The following is a 17,969-nucleotide window of genomic DNA, read 5'->3' on the forward strand; positions in this document are numbered from 1 at the left end:
TTAATCATTTATTCTGCAAATATTTACTCAGCACCTACAATGTGCCAAGCACCATGCTGCACTTAGTGGAGCAATACGAGGGGGAAAAACAAGCAAGTTTAAGGCTTAAAAGGCTTAAAATCTATGGTGCAAACAGACATCAATGCTCAAGGTACGGTTGTAAATTTGCAAGAGGGAAAGGAGGCAGTACTCCAAGCACATGCAATAGCAGGAGCCCAGAAAGGTTCTTGCAGAAGGGAGACTGGCATCGAGATCTGAAGACGGTGTAGGAGTCAACTTGGGGAGGGAAAAGCAACCTAGGCAGAAGGAACAGCATGGACAAAGGCCTGGTGTGTGAGGCCTGATGCAAGCATTCAAGGAACTGAAAGGCACTCAGTGCAGCTGGAGAACTGAGGGTGCAGAAGTCCAAAGCACACTTTGAGGAAAGAGGAGTAGGTAGGACCCCCAGGACTTTGTAGGTTCTGGGAAGCATCTGGGCCTTTGTCCTAAAAACAACTGGGAGCCACTGGAGAATTTTTTTAAGCTGGCTGTTCACAGACTCAGAATAGCAGATCCCATTGGCTGGGAAGAGAAAATTTGGTTTGGGTTTCACCATCCTGCACTAGGCAGTCACCATTCAGGGTCACATCCACCAAGGACATTCAGGACAGGAATCTAGAGAAGGGCCAAGGAAATAGGAGACAGGCAGTGAGGAGAGGGTAAGGCCTGGGCTCTGGCAACAGGTGAGAGGGAGAGAGGGAGACATAAGCAAAGAGAACACTGTGCACTCTGTCCCAGTCATTTCACCACAGTGATGCAGCAAAAAGAAAATCTGGGGACTCCCCCACTCCCTACCACCAACCCCCTCACAATAGAGTCATGCAAACTCTTCTTGCCCTTGTCCCAGCCTACTGCCCCTACTCTTTGGGAACTGAACTGGAGTGGGGGGTTGCCTTCAGGGTGGAAGCAAGTCTGGCCATGTTTTCTGGGTGCTAGCTCAAGCCTAGAGGGGAGAAGTGTGGTAAGAAGGTGAAGAGTAGTCCAGACAAACCCAGAGTGGAGGACTAGATGAAGCCTCATTCCCTAAAACAAGCTGGGAGCTTTCAACAACTATCCTCAAACCCCCATTCTGCTTGTCATATGCTCCCGTGTGGGCCGGACAGAAGTTGGGTTTCTGTATAGGAGATGGCCCCAGCCTCCCACTGCAACCCTGATCCTGGGTTGGAGCAGCCTGGGGCTGGGGCTGCTTTTTCATGAGCCCTCACTACCAAGGGTTAAATGCAGCAACTTTCCCCCCAGGCATCCTCCTACCTCCTGTCTCCATCCACTCCTACCACATCCATCTTCCCATGAAGATGGTCCTTTCCTTCCTAAGACCCAGTAGTATTCTTCATTCGTACATTAGGAGTGGGGCACAGAGAGGTTGTATGACTTAACTAAGATCACCTGGTGAACAAAATAGAATGGAAACAAAAGGGAAAGGGCCTTTAAAATAAAAATCAACTGTAGCACTTTCTACTTTCTTGGGGAGTGGTAATGTTTGACAATTTGTCTCTTGGGATAAGTAATATATATTATCAATTAATAATAAGTGTTCTAGTTACTACTGCTATATAATAAACCACTACAAGACTTAGTGGCATAAGAAACCATTTTATTTGTGCTTACTCATTCTGTGGGTCAGGAATTTGGACAGGGCACAATGGGAACAGCTTATGTCTGCCCCACAACGTCTGGGGACTCAGCTGGAAGATTTGATAGCTGGGGGTGATCCAATGGCCAGGGGCTGGAATCAGCTGGAGGTGTCATCACTCACATGCCAGGCAATTGATGCAGGCTGTTGGCTGTGACATCAACTGGGATGTTAGCCAGAACATCTACACGAGGCTCAAGCTTTTCCACGTGTTCTGTTAGTGTGTGCTGGTTGGGCTTCCTCACAGTATGGCGACTGGGCTCCAAGAATGAGCCATCTAAGAGAACAAGGAGGGAGTACATGGCCTTTATGAACTAGCCTCAGCAGTCACATAGCATCACTTTTTCTAGTCTATTAGTAAAGGCAATCACAAAGGTCCCCCCAAGTTCAAGGAGACATAGTTCTCACACTCAATGGGAGGAGCATCAGGGTTACACTATGAGACAAACACATGGGATGGGAGATGTTGTGACCATCTTTGGGAAATGCAAAGTGTCTAACAGTCATAGCTAACACTGAAGTATTGTGTTCGATGCACCAATCACTCTTCTAACAACATTATGTGAAACTATCCTATCAGGTGGGTACCATTATTATCTGCACTTTGCAGATCAGTAAACCAAGGTAAAGAGATGGTTCTTTTGTTTGGGATGTAGTGGAATGTGGAATAGCCCTTTAGTGGAGAAAGAAGAGGTTATCATACGGGGGATGGGTGGTGGAAATGGGGCTGAGAGAAACAAATTGTTCTATAGCAATTGTTCCCAAAGTGTGGCCCCCAGACTGGCACCATCAGCATCACCCAGGACATTGTTAGAAATGCAGATTCTCAGGTCCAACCCCAGACCTGCTAAGTCAAGAACTCCAGGGTTGGGACCAGGTACTCTGTGTTTTCACAAGCCCTCCAGGTGATTCTGATTCTGATGCATGTTCAAGTTTGAAAAACCCCTGCTCTGTATGATACATGAATGGGCTTTTAGCTTCTGCAGGCAGATCAGAGAAGGGAGGTAAGATCTCAAGGATAGATTGAAGTGGTAAGAAGGGAGAAGGGTCTGGAAAGAATGGGATTTGAGGATATAAGTGGAGGCAAGAGAAAATAGAAAGACAGAGTTAGTGAGAAATTTCCTGGAGCATGTGATTGATAAATGTTTAGAAACAAGCATGCTGAATATTGAACTTGAAGTTGTTTCTTGTTTCAGGCTACAATAAGCCTGTAACAGTAAAATACTGTAAGTATAGGACATATATATACACACACACACACACAGTTTATGTACACACACACGCACACACATTCTTCTTCTTATACCCTGGTATAGTTCTATGTGCTTCCTGCAAAGCAGTTGCTTAGATCCAAACCCTTTTATATTGTAAGTCACAGGCATCCAAATCAAACTACACTAATTTAAAAAGATGTTTTATTGTTGCATGTGACAGCTAAGTGTACGGATGGCACTACCCACAGACTTTGGAGACTTAAAGGACAGCTCTCCCTCCTGCCCAAATCTTGGTTCTGCTGCCGTCTTGTATGTTGACTCATTCTTTTTTTTTTTCTCCTGAAAAATGGTTGTTCTCCATGTGGCTGGAGGTAAAGAGAGAATGTCTGCAGACAGACAGCTCCCTACTAACATCCTTTCCATTTCCTTCCTCTCATGTACGTTTACAGGAAGGGACTCCAATTGGCTCTGTCTGGGTCATGTGTTCACCTTTGAATCAGTCACAGCAGCCAGAACAAGGGGCTGTGATTGGCCAGCATGGGTCACATGTCCACCCTTGAGACCATGGCTGCAGCTAGGTATTATCAACAGATCCAGCTAACCACATGGTATGGAGAAGGAGAAATTTCCTCAAAGAAAGTGGGATGTCTAGGCTCAAAAGCAGGGCGAAGATGTTGAACAACAAAAAAGAATGCACATCCATGTCAGCAGCGATCACATATCTGTTTGAGTGATCATTTACTTATTTAACCTTTGTTTCTCCAACTTAACATCCCGTGGGGAAAGGGACTACTATTGCGGGCCATAGTGCTGTACCCCTAATGCTTAACTCAGTGCCTGGCACTGGTAGGTGCTCAATAAAACCCTCAGATATTGAAATAGGTTCTGGACTTTTTTTGCCATGTGTCTTATAAAAGTTTGAGACTTTAACAAAAGGAATTTGAAGGAAAAGAGCTGGAGAAATTAGGAGCATCCTGCCTTGAGACATTTAAGGGAGAGAGAGGAGGGAGTTGGTTCTTGATGTTCTCCCTCTCATGGTCTCATTGATACCGATGGAGCAGGGACTATTAGTCCCATTTTACAGATGAGGAAATGGGCTCAGAGAAGCCCCTCAGCTGGTAAGTGGAAGAGTCATCATTGAAGCCTAGATTTTACTCCAAAAAATTTAGAGCAAATTATGAACCTCCTAGAACAGAGTTGAAGCTCCCTGCCTCCCACAACTGTCATGTAGACTCCTGAACCTGGCCTTCCCACCCCTGCCAGTTCCTCTCACTGAGCAAGCCGCTAGCTTCATCATATAAGTTGGACTCCATAGTGCTTCAGCATGCAGGAGGAAGCAGTGGTTGGGGAAATGCCATTAGAAATAAAAAGCACATTATTCTCCCATGTTCTTCCCCACTCCAAACCTATTTCCCAGTGGGCCTGCTGATGCTGAACCAAAGAGCTACACTGCAAGTTAATGAATCATAACAGCAGAGAAAGGAGGAAGTGACTCCAGTCAGCACTCTCCATCCAGAAGGCGTTCCGCCTTGAATAATGGTCTGGTGTAAGAAGGGGAAGGAATCAGTATTCCCATTTGACAGACATGAACACTGAGAAAAACAGAGTGAATTTTGGCAAGTGTAACTCGGTGGCTTTGAATCATCAAGGTCCAATCCTTTAGCTGGGCTCCATGGAAAGGGTGCAAAATTCACCCAGAGACCTCTTGGAGACAGTAAGACAATATTTGATATTAGCATTCTAGCTCATTCGTGTACTTTCCCCCTGAGTCCATTCCATATCCCTTTGAGGTAAGTTTTCTTATGAGCCCATTTTACAGATAACAAAACTGAAGCTCAGAGAAAATAAGTAACAAGCTAAGGTCTTGCACCCAGTGACTGGTTTCTAATCCTATAGGTGCAATGCCATTGCTAATTCCACCAAGAAAATCCTCACCTGTTTGTGTAGGGCTCATGCCAATCCTAGCTTAACATGGTAGAAAAAGCATTGAGGGCCTTTCTGAGGACCTACTATGTAGCAGCCACTATGCTAGGCCCTGAAGATACAACCCTATGACCCATGGAGTTTACAGTTGAATGGGAAACACAGCTAGAAAATTATATATGTGGTATCTGCTGACATGAATGTCTTCTCTTTGTCATTGCTGCACGTCTCTCCCCACTTTTTGAGCACAAATCACCCACTTGTGGGAGGAACTGTCTCTTCTCCATGTCCGTTTCTCCATGAGTAATTCTACCCGTTACATCTGCTTCCTGACACCTGCACCCCACTAAAGCCCAAGGGCTAGACATGTGACCTATATTGGCCAATAATCGTGTTTCATCCTTTTGGCTACGGTGATTGATTGGGTCATGAATGGCCATATGATCCAAACAGAGCCAACTGGAGTTCTTTCCTTGAAATTTACATCAAGAAACTGGGAGAGGAGAAAGGGTAAGGATGTAGTTATGGGACTATCTGCAGACACATCTCCAACCCCAGCCACACACAGAAGACCCATTTTCAGAAGAAGAAAATGAGGTCTTATACAAGAGAGCAAGAAAACCAACATGTGGATGAAAGGGAGAGAAAAAGAGATGTATCAAGTCCTGGAAATCCAAGGGTGAGTGTCCCAAGCAGGAGAACCAGAGAGGGGCTACAGCGACTGTCCCAACTTAGCCTCAAAAGTCATAGACCATAACTTCTACCAAATTCTATTTGTTAGAAGTGAGTCACTAAGCCTGGTACATAGTCAAGAAGAGAGGATTTCAATGCCATTTTTTATGAGAAGTATACCAAGGGATTTGCAGATATGTTTTATAATGTTATAACCACTGCATCTCCTGTTTCCCCTTACTCAGCCTGGGACCATGTTCTTATATTCTTTCCAAGGCTAGAACCCACAGCAACTGCAAGTTATTCTTGAATATCTTTTAGTAAGATGATACTGCCTAATTCTGATGAGGAGAGAGGGAGAACAGGAGCAGGAGACAAGGTCCCTATAATCCTTTGTAGCTATTTCCAAGAGAGGAAATGAAAAGAAGCTAGTAACCACGCTTCCCATTAGTAAGAAACTTTACAACTCTCATTATCTTTCATATCCAAACAGCCTTGTGGATTGGACAAGGTAATACTGTCCACATGTTACAGAGGAGATACGAAGGCTCAGAATCAGAGAAGGGAATTGCTTGTGATGGCAGATACTCAATGCAGTCTGGATTCTACTTCTCAGCTCCCTAATTTTCTCGGGGTCCATCCACTTATTTCTAAGTCATGCTTCTTCGTCCTATGAACTACGCACGTCTCAGATCATATAGGAGAAGCTGGTCCCGCCAGTGAGGTTTACACCCATCTTAACTGCTCCATAAAACCTCATGAGACTTCCTCGAATCCAGAGAAGTTAAGTCCTGACACTTTAACAGCTCGTTCACGATACACAAACCAGATGGACCCGAGCCTTGAATCCATTTCGCACCATCAGGCAGCAATCACGTTATAGGCTCTGCACGCTGGCTAGGCACACAACCCTGCTCTTTGTTCTGTCCACAGACACCCTGAGGCAGGGGTGTGGGATACCTATTTCCTGTCTTGCATCTGTTTATAAATGTGCCACCAAAGAAGAGAGGCTGTTGGTCGTTCCCTCTGGATTTAAAACACACTCTCAGCTCCTCATGAACTGAGACAGGTAGGATTTTAGCAAACTGGCATCTTCTGAAGAAAGTAACTGAGAGATGAGATTTCTTTAGTGACAACCTTCATGTTGTAAAAGATAGAAGTGTAGCTTTTGGCTTTTCGGCTTCTAGGAGTGGAAAGGAGCGGTTAGATCACAGACTCCAGGTGCACCAAAACTTTGCACCCTGATGGGTCCAAACTCCAACTCTGCTATTCATGTTTGATTTGGAGCAAACTCCTGATACTCTGAGACTCTCTTTATTCATCTGTAAGATGAGTATAATGATACATTATTGCATAAAGTTGTTAGATGTAGACTAATGGTGAGCACCACATAACTGGTGCACAATATGTGCTCAGTTTGTGGTAGCAATTGAAGATCTAAGAGCTCAGCAAGGCAATACAGGAAAAAGTACTGGCCTTATGAGGAATTCCATCTAAGAAGTATACAACTGAGCGCTTCCCAAAAGGTGATCCAAGGGACACTGGACTCAGATGTGAAGGAAAACACACACAAAAGAGGGTCTTTCTTCAATTCAGTTTGGGAAAATTTGAAAGAGACAAAAATAAACAGGGTCTTGTTTTGTTTGTGCTGCAGTTCTTCTCGGGGCCTTTATCATACTAATATATCCTGTGGACTTTCCAGGTGGTCAGGCGGAAGGATATATAAGGGTGTGTGTATAGAATGGGGAAGAGGTGAGCTTCCAACATATTTGATCACAGCCGATAATAGAAAGATAGATGATAGGTAGGTAGGTAGGCAGATAGATAATGGGATGGGTGGGTGGATGCATGGATGAATGGATGGGTGAGTGAACAGGCAAATAGATGATAGGTAGACACATAGATGGATAGATACATACATACATACAAACACACATACATGCATAGACATGTTTCCCCGTCCCAACCTCCGTTGACATATTACAGGGTCCTTGTATTTGACAGAACACAATTTTTAAAAAGTCATGTAGAAGATGTTGAGAGGTCCCTAAAAGTGGTGAGTTGGGTTCAAGTAAAGGGAGTCATCTTGGACTGGAGAGGGACTTCCCTTTTGTTTTGGCAGAAAGAAAAGGGGAAATTTTGAAATTTTAGTTATGGTTCATAGTAGGATTGGAGTAGAAAAAGAGGAAATTGAGCCGAGAAGTCATGGTTTCCATGTTCTCCCTGAAGCGGGCTGCAAGATGACCTCTTAGAGCAAACCAAAGGGTAAGAAGGATCTTGGAGCAGAGGGAGGTGATGGGGGATTAAGCCTCAGCAGAGCAGGGGTGGGAGATGACCACAAGGGGCAACCTTGTGTATAGAGGAAATCATCATCAATTTTTATCAATGGGTAACCTTATATTTTAGTGCTCTAAAAGGTTATTTTGAGGCTCGTCATGGTGGCTCACGCCTGTAATCCCAGCACTTTGGGAGGCAGAAGTGGGCGGATCACCTGAGGTCGGGAGTTTGAGACCAACCTGACCAGCATGGTGAAACCCCATCTCTACTAAAAATACAAAATTAGCCAGGTATGGTGGTGCATGCCTAGAATCCCAGCTACTCGGGATGCTGAAACAGGAGGATCGCTTGAACCTGGGAGGCAGAGGTTGCAGTGAGCCAAGATTGTGCCACCGCACTCCAGCCTGGGTGACAGAGCAAGACTATGTCTCAAAAAAAAAAAAAAAATTGAAAGAACTTTACAGAATTGTGGCCGGGTGCGGTGGCTCAAGCCTGTAATCCCAGCACTTTGGGAGGCCGAGGCGGGTGGATCACGAGGTCAGGAGATCGAGACTATCCTGGCTAACATGGTGAAACCCCATCTCTACTAAAAATACAAAAAACTAGCTGGGCGTGGTGGCGGGCGCCTGTAGTCTCAGCTACTTGGGAGGCTGAGGCGGGAGAATGGCGTGAACCCGGGAGGCGGAGCTTGCAGTGAGCCGAGATCACGCCACTGCACTCCAGCCTGGGAGCACAGCAAGACTCCGTCTCAAAAAAAACAAAACAAAACAAAACAAAAAAAAACCCAGAACTTTACAGAATTAAGGAACTCATATTTTCCAAAACAATTACTTTTTTAGTTAAAATGTATAAAGAGAAGTGCATTGCCTTTCCTCTCATAGATACCAAGGTCAGTTGGAAGAATCAGGAATATCTGCCCCCCAATTACAGGAGTTACTTTAGAAAGATATGTATATACTAGGCTGAATAAAGACCCCAGAAATAAGCAGGTCCTACCCTGGAGCCAGTGCATATGTGACTTTATGTGCCAAAAGGGTCTTTGCAGACATGATTAAATTAAGGAGCTCGAGATGGGGGGATTATCCTGGATTAGTTTGGTGAGCCCTAAATGCAATCAAGAGTGTCCTTAAAGAGAGAAACAGGAGAGAAATGTGACTATAGGAGAGGAGAAGGTGATATGATGCAGAAACAGAGACTGGAGTGACACAGCCCCGAGCCAGGAATGCCACAGCCACTAGAAACTGGAAGAGGCAAAGGGCTGATTTTTTGCTGAATCAGGATCCAGCCCTACCAATACCTTGATTTTAGTCCCATATGATTCATTTTGGACTTCTGGGCTCCAGAACCCTGGAACATAAATTTTTATTATTTTAAGTCACTAAGTATGCAGCAGTTTGTTACAGCAGCAAAACGAAACTAATACAATAGGTATGTATATATGTATGGATGTGTGTGTATGTATGAGTGTGTGTGTGGGTGAGAGAGAGAGAGAGGGAGAGAGAGAAAGGGAGAGAGAGCATGTGTGTGTGTATTTCCCATGCCACATTATTAGTACTGAGTCTTGCTGTCACCCAGGCTGGAGTGCAGTGGCACAATCTCAGCTCACTGCAACCTCTGCCTCCCGAGTTCAAGCGATTCTCTTGCCTCAGCCTGCCAAGTAGCTGGGATTACAGGCATGTGCCACCACACCTGGCTAATTTTTGTATTTTTAGTAGAGATGGGGTTTCACCATGTTGGCCAGGCTGGTAGCAAACTCCTGGCCTCAAGGGATCTGCCTCTCTAGGCCTCACAAAGTGGTAAGATTACAGGTGTGAGCCACCACATCTGGCTCCCACAACCACCTTACAATAGAGACTGTTAATATCACCTCCACTGTGCAGGTGGGGACATTAAGATGAAGAGATTTTAGATATCTAGCTTTAGGCTGCACAGGTAGAAAAGCGTGGAGCCAGGCCTCAGATGTGAGGAGTCTATGCTCTTAACTGCACTGTGCTTCCCTGGATAGGGTTATGAGTGTTGAGAAGGCAGGAAAAGGAGGGACAGTCAAGAACATAAAATGGATAAGATGGTAATAAGAAGGAATGGGGTCCGGGCATAGAGTGACTCATGCCTGTAATCTCACCACTTTGGTAAACCAAGGTGGGAGGATCGCCTGAGGCCAGAAGTTTGAGACCAGGCTGGGCAGCGTAGCGAGATCCTGTATCCACACACAAAAATTGAAAAATTATCCAGGTGTGGTGGTGCATGCCTATAGTCCCAGCTACTCAGGAGGTTGAGGCTGGAGGATCTCTTGAGTCCAGGCATTCCAGCCTGTACAACAGTGTGAGACCCTGTGTCTAAGAAACAAAAAAAAGGAATGAAAGAATGAATTACAGGATTATTTACAATTGGTAGGATGAACGGGACATTGGGAGCAGCCTAAATATTCCAGAATTGATGATGGGTTAAGCGCCACTAGCAACAATATCGTGAGCACTTGGGGGCTGCATTCAAGTTCACCTCTTGTCTGCCAGCTGTGAATGACTTCACCTCCGTGAGCACCAGTTTTCTTATCTGTGAAAGTGCTGTAATAATAGCAACCATCTTGTATTTTGTATTGTTAGGATTAAATGAGAGCGACATGAAAAGGGTCTAGCTCAGTGTCTGACAGTACCCACTCAATAAAAAGCTATCATATTAGTTTTATTAGTACCACATACTACCACACAGCCATCAACAATCATGTTGGCTTTTTAATATTAAAACAGAGGCATGAGACAGCAAGTAGTAAAAGGTTAAAAGGTTAGAAACTAGTCAATTCTCCGTATCAATGCAGAGAAAGAAAGTTCTTTCACCAAGAGAAAGAACTGTTTTTCTGGGATGTAAAATTATGATTTTTTTCTTTTGTCCTATTTTTCAAATTGTGGTATATACACATAACGTTAAATTTACTATCTTAACTATGTTAAGCATACAGTTCAATAGTGTTAAGTATATTTATATTGTGTCTTTTGTCCATTTTATTTTTTACATTTTCTACAATAAACACAAATTGTTTTAGTTAACAAGTTAACAGCAAAACATTTTAATATAGTTTTTATGCAGAAGAATTAGCTAATAAAAGGAATACAAAGAAAATAAAGCATAGGGCAGTGCCTGGAGGCTCACGCCTATAATCCCAAACTTTGGGAGGCTGAGATGGGAGGATCATTTGAGCCCAGGAGTTCAAGACCTGCCTGGGCAACATACTGAGACCCTGTCTCTACAAAATAAATTTTTTTAATTAGCCAGACATGGTGGTGCACACCTGTAGTCCCAGCTACTTAAGGGGCTGAAGTGGGAGAATTTCTTGAGCCCAGGAGGTCAAGGTTGCAGTGAGTTATGATAGCGCCACTGCCCTTCAGCCTAGGTGACAGAGTGAGACCCTGTCTCAAAAAGTAATAAAAGATAAAAGACAGAAAATAAAAGAAAGCATAGGGTGGAAGAAAATCTTTCCAACGTGTAAGATAGTCTGAAGGACATACTGTGGAATACTACACAGTCACAACTAGAATGAAGTCATGTCCTTTGCAGGGGCCTGGGTAGAGCTGGAGGCCATTCTCCTTAGCAAATTAATGCAGGAACAGAAAACCAAATACCACATTTTCTCACTTACAAGGGAAGCTAAGGCAGGGCGATGTGGCGATGTGGCTCACACCTACAATCCCAACACTTTGGGAGGCCGAGGCGGGCAGATTGACTGAGCTCAGGAGTTCACCACCAGCCTGGGCAACATGGTGAAACCACAACTCCACTAAAATACAAAAAATTAGCCGGGCGTGGTGGCACACGCCTGTAGTCCCAACTACTCGGGAGGCTGAGGCAGGAAAATTGCTTGAATCTGGGAGGCGGAAGTTGCAGTGAGCCGAGATTGCGCCATTGCACTCCAGCCTGGGCAACAGAGTGAGACTCCGTCTCAAAGATAAAATAAATAAATAAATAAATAAATAGGAGCTAAATGACAAGCATACATGGACACATACATGAGAACAACACACACTGGGGCCTGTTGGAGGGTACAGTGTGGGAGGAAGGAGAGGATCAGGAAAAAAATAATAATAAGTAGTAGGCATAATACCTGGATGATGAAATAATCTGTACAACAAACACACATGACATCAGTTTATCTATGTAACAGACTTGCACATGTACCCCTGAACTTAAAAGCTAAAATAAAAAAAAAAAAAACAGTAGCCAAAATTTGTGATAAGGTTTAACAAATAAAAAGACAAAAAGCTGGCCAGGTGCGGTAGCTCACGCCTGTAATCCCAGCACTTTGGGAGGCCAAGGCGAGCGGATCATGAGGTCAGGAGATCGAGACCATCCTAGCCAACATGGTGAAACCCCGTCTCTACCAAAAAAAAAAAAAAAAAAATTAGCCAGGCGTGGTGGGGGGCCCCTGTAGTCCCAGCTACTCTGGAAGCTGAGGCAGGAGAATGGCGTGAACCCAAGAGGTGGAGGTTGCAGGGAGCCAAGATTGTGCCACTGCACTCCAGCCTGGGTGACAGAGTGAGACTCTGACAAAAAAAAAAAAAAAAGACAAAAAGCTGGTAGAAATAACTGGGTAAAAGATATGAATAGTCAGTAAAGATATAAAGTAATGCTCAACCACATTAGAAATAAGAGGTGCATACACATGGGATAAGCCATGGGCAGACATTTTAAGGTGCTATAACCATTGTTGGTGAAGGTTGAATCATTTTCCCTACACCCTCAGTAATAGTAGGAATAAGCTCTTTATCTCATTCTAAAGAGCAGTTATGTTCTACCTGACAGCATTGAAAATCCTTTCTGCTCTGGCAGTTTCATTTCTAGAACTCTCTTCTAAAGGAATGTCATTATATATACAGCGACCTAAGTACTAGAGGTGTATTGCAGCATTTTTGCATTCACAAAATTTGGAAAGCAATCTTTAAGTAAATCAATGGAGAAATGGTTAAATGAATTATGGCATACTGGTATTATGAAATATGAAGTAACTGTCTAAAAAATGAAAATGAAATATATGTACTGACATGGAAAGATGCCCATGATATTAACAGAAGAAAATGGAAATATCAGAACAATGCATGTAGTATGTACCCATCTATGCTTAAACATAAAAATTGTACGAGGATCACTGTGTGTATGTGTTTGTGTGAATATGCATTCAGAAAAAAAGTCTATTAAGATTGACACAAAAATCTTAACAGTAGTTATCTATAGAAAGTAGCATGGGATTTATTTATAGAAAAAATAAATAAATAAAAGAAGTAAAAGCATGAAGCCTGTTGTCAAAGGGGGGTTTTATCATCGCTGAGCATTTGCAAATGACCTTGGAGGCAGATGCAGCTGAAGCATGCTCTCCCTAAAGGGGTCAGGAATCCATGCTGGGAGGCTGAGCTGGATTCCCCCAGACCAATAACTATCCATCTTGATCACAAAATCAGGAAGTTACTTCCACCACCTCTCTCAATAACTCATTCCAGGGCTTAATAACCTTTCCTTGCAGGAAGTTCTTCCTCTCATCACAGCTAAGTCCTTCCTGCTGCCCTGTCAGCCCTAATGAATAGGTCCTCCTTCCGTCCCTTCATTCTTGGGAATCAAGGGCCAAGAGTGAGGGGCAGGGCAGGGGCTGCTTCGATTTTCTGCAGTTTGTCACTTCCGTCCCATATTGTGGCAATGCCTCTGAGACCTTGGCATGGAAGTGACCATAAGCATCTATTACAGACAGAGGTTGCTGAGGCTTCTCTCTGCAACAAAACTCCAGCCCAAGGGGTCCCCAAGGACCCCCAGTCTGCCCATCCCCACTGCTGGACGCTGTGCTCTACACAAACGCTGCCTCCCTGGCCTCTTTCCTGTCATATTTTATGCATCCTGATGGTCACTCAGGCCAAGATTTACAGAATTCATATCCTTTCGAGATGAAGGAAAATGGGAAACTCAAGATTTACTATCCCCCCAGGAAACGCTAGGAAAAGGTAGACCCAGGAGCTTAGGGGGGTATATAGAAGTGAGTTGGGGAGACAGACAAGCATTTATTTGGTCATGGCCTCAGCAAAGTGGTGCCAGGGGTCTGCGTCCCTGAACAGCAAGCACGTTTCTTCTAGAGCCTTCCTTCCTCTCCCGGTCTTCACTAGAGTGTGTGGTGCAGGACCAGTAACTACAGATTCTGCATAAACTTGGGATTCCCAGAAGGGGATAAACCAGTGCCTCAGTACTTCCCACCCACAGCAAAGATGTTCAGACTTTTTTCAGCATGGTAGTGGGAGGCATACACTTGGAAATCAGTAAAGTTCTCAGTAGAGGTTTGTGACTTAGTAGCAGAAGTATTTGTGGAAGTTATTTTAACCTTGTTGGGTCTACAAAGTAGGATTGATAACAGCACTTTCTTGGTAGAAATTATGTGTGTATTTAAGGAAAAGCATTTAAAGGACTTTGAGCCAGACTGTCCAGGTTTCATTCACAGTCGTGTGAATTAAACTCAACAGTTGTGTAATCTTAGGTAAGTCACTTAAATTTTCCATACCTCGGTTTTCACACCTAGAGAATGGGAATGATTATAGGAATAGTACCAACCTTATAGAGCTAATATGAGTTCATATATGTTAGTTGCTTGGAGCATTGTCTGAAACACAGTAAATATCATATGACTGCATATTAACATAACAAATATGTGTAGAAGATACATCTGGGTGTGTTAAATTGTGTCCGACAATTCCAAGACAACATTAAACTTTGGGGATTAGGCGAACATGGCTTAGTGGGTTAAAAGCTGACTTGTTTAGCGATGGTGCACACATGCATAAAAATTAGTCATGACTCATAACATGTGTGTGCTTTCCTGTGTATACATTAGACGTCCATAAAAATAAAAACATTATTATTTTATTTGCATATTTATTTATTTATTTGAGACAGGGTCTTGCTCTGTTTCCCAGGCTGGAGTGCAGTGGTATGACCTAGGCTCACGGCAGCCTCGACCTCCCAGGCTCAAGTAATCCTCCCACTTCAGCCTCCCAAGTTGCTGGGATTACAGGCTAATTGTTTTATTTATTTATTTATTTATTTATTTGGTAGAGATGGGATTTTGCCATGTTGCCCAGGCTGGTCTCAAACTCCTGGGCTCAAACGATCCTCTCACCTCAGCCTCCTAAAGTGCTGAGATTACAGTCATAAGCCACTGCACATGGTTTAAAAACATAGTAATTTTAAAATAAAAATATGAAAAGTGCAGACTCTGTAGTCAGGTTGCTTAAGCAGACATCTGTGATCCACCACTGACCAGCTATATCACCATGGCCAATTTACATAGCGTTTCTGCCTCTTTTTCTCCCCAGCTGTGAAATAGAAATGATATCAGTACCTAACTCAAAGGGTTAGTAGGGTTTAAATGAGATAAAACATGGAAAGTTCTGAAAAGATTGTCTAGCAAACACTATACAATATTAGAATTTTATTGGTCCAATGAGTGGTTTGGAGTGAGAGTCTTAGATTTGAAAGTAGCTATGTCTCTTCCTAGTGGTGTGGCCTTAGGACAGTCACATCTCCTTTCTTAGCTTCATATTTCTGCTTTACCACATGCAATAACAAGGCCTAATTTGCAGAGTTGTTACAAGGGTTAGGAAGAACATATGTAAAATTGCATTGATATGCATCTGGTCCATGGCAACTGATCACCATCAGCATCATCTTCATCATCATCATCATCATCATCATCATCTATAACAACATCATCTTTAACATCTATTACAACATCAATGTCCTCATCATTATCTACAACAACATCATATGATCATCACCACCATTAGTCAGGAGGAAGCAAGTCCAAATTCAAAATAAGAATTCACTTCATCAAGATGGGATGAGATGCAGATGTGGAAGACTGAGGATGCAAAACCAGAGCGAGAGGTGGATTGAAGGACCTCCTGCCCCAGGCTGTGGCCTTATCCCACTCAGTCCACCATCCCTTCTTTGTATTTCAATCAAAAAAGACCCCAATGTTGAAAACTGAGAGGAACAAGTGATTTGAACAGCCCCTGAAATAGGGTATGATATGCCCCATCCCCTTTTTCCTCTCTAGGAAGCCACCAAAACCACTCCCCTACTCAGCAGTGGGGCTGCCTTCTCCAGCTGGGGAGTTAGAGATTCTCAGGTGCCTCTGCTTGGTAACTCCATCACACACACCTCCTGGACTGAGAACCAACTCAGTTTGCAAGATACCTCAGTGAAGTCTGAGGAGATTAGATCTGTAGGTTGCCCTGAGACAATAATAATCATGGATATTTGTATTAGTCCACTTTGTGTTGCTATAAAGGAACACCTGAAACTGGGTAATTTATGAAGAAAAGAGGTTTATTTGGCTTGTGGTTCTGCAGGCTGTACAGCATGGCACCAGCATCTGCTCAGCTTCTAGTGAGGTGTCAGGAAGTTTTTAATCATGGAAGAAGGCAAAGGAGAAGCAGATATGTCACATGGTGAGAGAAGGAACGAGAGAGAAGGGTGCAAGACAGAGGAGGAGGTGCCAGGCTCCTTTAAGCAAATGGCTCTCACACGTGAACCGATAGACCCTACTCATTACTGCAAGCACCAAGCCATTCATGGGAGATCCGGCCCCATGACCCTAACACTTCCCACCAGGCCGCACCTCCAACACTGGAGATCCTATTTCAACACGAGATTTGGAGGGGACAGACATCCAGGCTATATCAGTATTATTATCTAGTGCTAAGAACGGTGCCTGGTGTGCAGTAGGAGCTCAGTAAATTTGTTAAATAAATAAATGGTTTCAGCCTATATTTACTGAGTGCTTATTATGTGCAAGACAATAAGCTCAGCATCTTACACATGTGATTTTAAGTAAGCCACACAACCAGCCCATGAGTAGCCTTCTATCACCATCCCCATCTTACAAATAAAAAATTCCAGGCACAGAGAGGTGAAATCATCTACCCATAGTCACACAGCTAGAGAGTAGCAGAACTAGCCTTCAACCCAAGTTGAGACTGGTTCCCAAGCTGGTACCCTTTCACCTTGTTTTTCCTGCTACTTCATAAGTTCATGTGCCGTCTACCTGCCGCCCCCACTCCTCTGAGCTCTGTACTCACCCAAGTGTCTTGAACCTGACTAGGCTTTCAATAACCGCCTCTTGAATGAATGAACAAATGTCACAGACCATCTGCTGAGGTCTCCCTGGGAAAATACATCTTTTTAAACTTTCTAACAAGTTGAAGCTTCTTTCCTCCCCAGTTCCCTGGAGCCTCTTAAAACTTCGGGAGGATGCAGCAGTCCTCAGCATAGGAGCCAACAATCAATGAGAGATTAACATCCATAACTTATAAAACACTATGATTGTTTTTCCTCTTCAGCTCAGGGCCCCTGGATCTACAATGTTTTCTCGAAGTGACCCCAAGACAAAGGCACTTTATGGTCCTGGTCTCCACAGTTGCACCTGAAAAAGAGCAGGATGTCACTTGCCCCATCACAAGGTTATGTGAGGCCAAGCTGAGAAAGTTGGTGAGTAGAGCAAGCTTGGTATCAGAAAGCGCACAGTTCAAATCCCAACTCTGTCCTTTATCTGCCTTCTGACCTTGAGCAAGAGAACCTTTTAGAGTCTCAGTTGCTGCATCTCTAGAAGGAGAATGTTAAGATGTTAATAGGTATAATGTGAATAACACTTACTTTATAGGCTATTGTGACGTACTTGGGTTGCTGTTAGAAATACACTATGTGTTAAATAAATGGAAACTATTCCCACTCTCTTTGTTTTGTTCTAAGATGTCATGGATTTAAAAATTCCTTTTGTTTTATGGTGGAAAAAAAGAAACTTGGCTGCCTTAACTGTGCGCAGTGACTGTAAGACTCATGTTGGTTTCAGAAACGAGAATATAAAAAGCAGTGTGTCTTAGCATTAAAGATATAGGACATTAATATTATCGCAATGAATGTGAATACATTTTGTCAACCATAAAAAAAACACACCACACACACACACTGAATAAACAAGGAAGGCAAAGAAAGTAACTAAAATAAGAAGGTGGGCTTTATTATACCCTTTGATGGGTCATAAAACCAAGACTGAGAGAAGTCAGTCACCTACTGTAGGTCACACAGCAAGTGATTCTCAGCTTTAGTTTTTTCTTTTCTTTTCTTTTCCTTCACTTGATTTGATTTTACTTTGCATTTTCTTTTCTTGTTTTGGTTTTTTTTTTTTT

The 17,969-nt window shown here is 43.4% G+C and overlaps 3 long non-coding RNA genes across 3 annotated transcripts in view; 1 reads left to right on the forward strand and 2 right to left on the reverse strand.

The window, feature by feature from the left end:
• The window catches only part of LOC105495322 (uncharacterized), a 59,969-nt gene that overhangs the window by 6,746 nt on the left and 35,254 nt on the right, over positions 1-17,969 (reverse strand). The gene's annotated exons all lie outside the window — the stretch shown is intronic.
• Positions 1,623-17,402, reverse strand: LOC139356641 (uncharacterized). The gene is made up of 3 exons (XR_011608820.1): positions 17,345-17,402; positions 16,863-17,206; positions 1,623-1,949 (listed from the first exon to the last, which is right to left on the reverse strand). It is a non-coding gene; the product is annotated as an uncharacterized lncRNA (long non-coding RNA).
• The window catches only part of LOC139356642 (uncharacterized), a 34,477-nt gene continuing 20,060 nt past the window's right edge, over positions 3,553-17,969 (forward strand). The window contains exons 1-2 of the long non-coding RNA XR_011608821.1: positions 3,553-3,589; positions 17,124-17,271. This is a non-coding gene — a long non-coding RNA (uncharacterized lncRNA). The remainder of the gene's footprint in view (positions 3,590-17,123; positions 17,272-17,969) is intronic.

This window comes from Macaca nemestrina, chromosome 10 (genome assembly GCF_043159975.1).
Source record: "Macaca nemestrina isolate mMacNem1 chromosome 10, mMacNem.hap1, whole genome shotgun sequence".
NCBI classification, from domain to species: domain Eukaryota; kingdom Metazoa; phylum Chordata; class Mammalia; order Primates; family Cercopithecidae; genus Macaca; species Macaca nemestrina.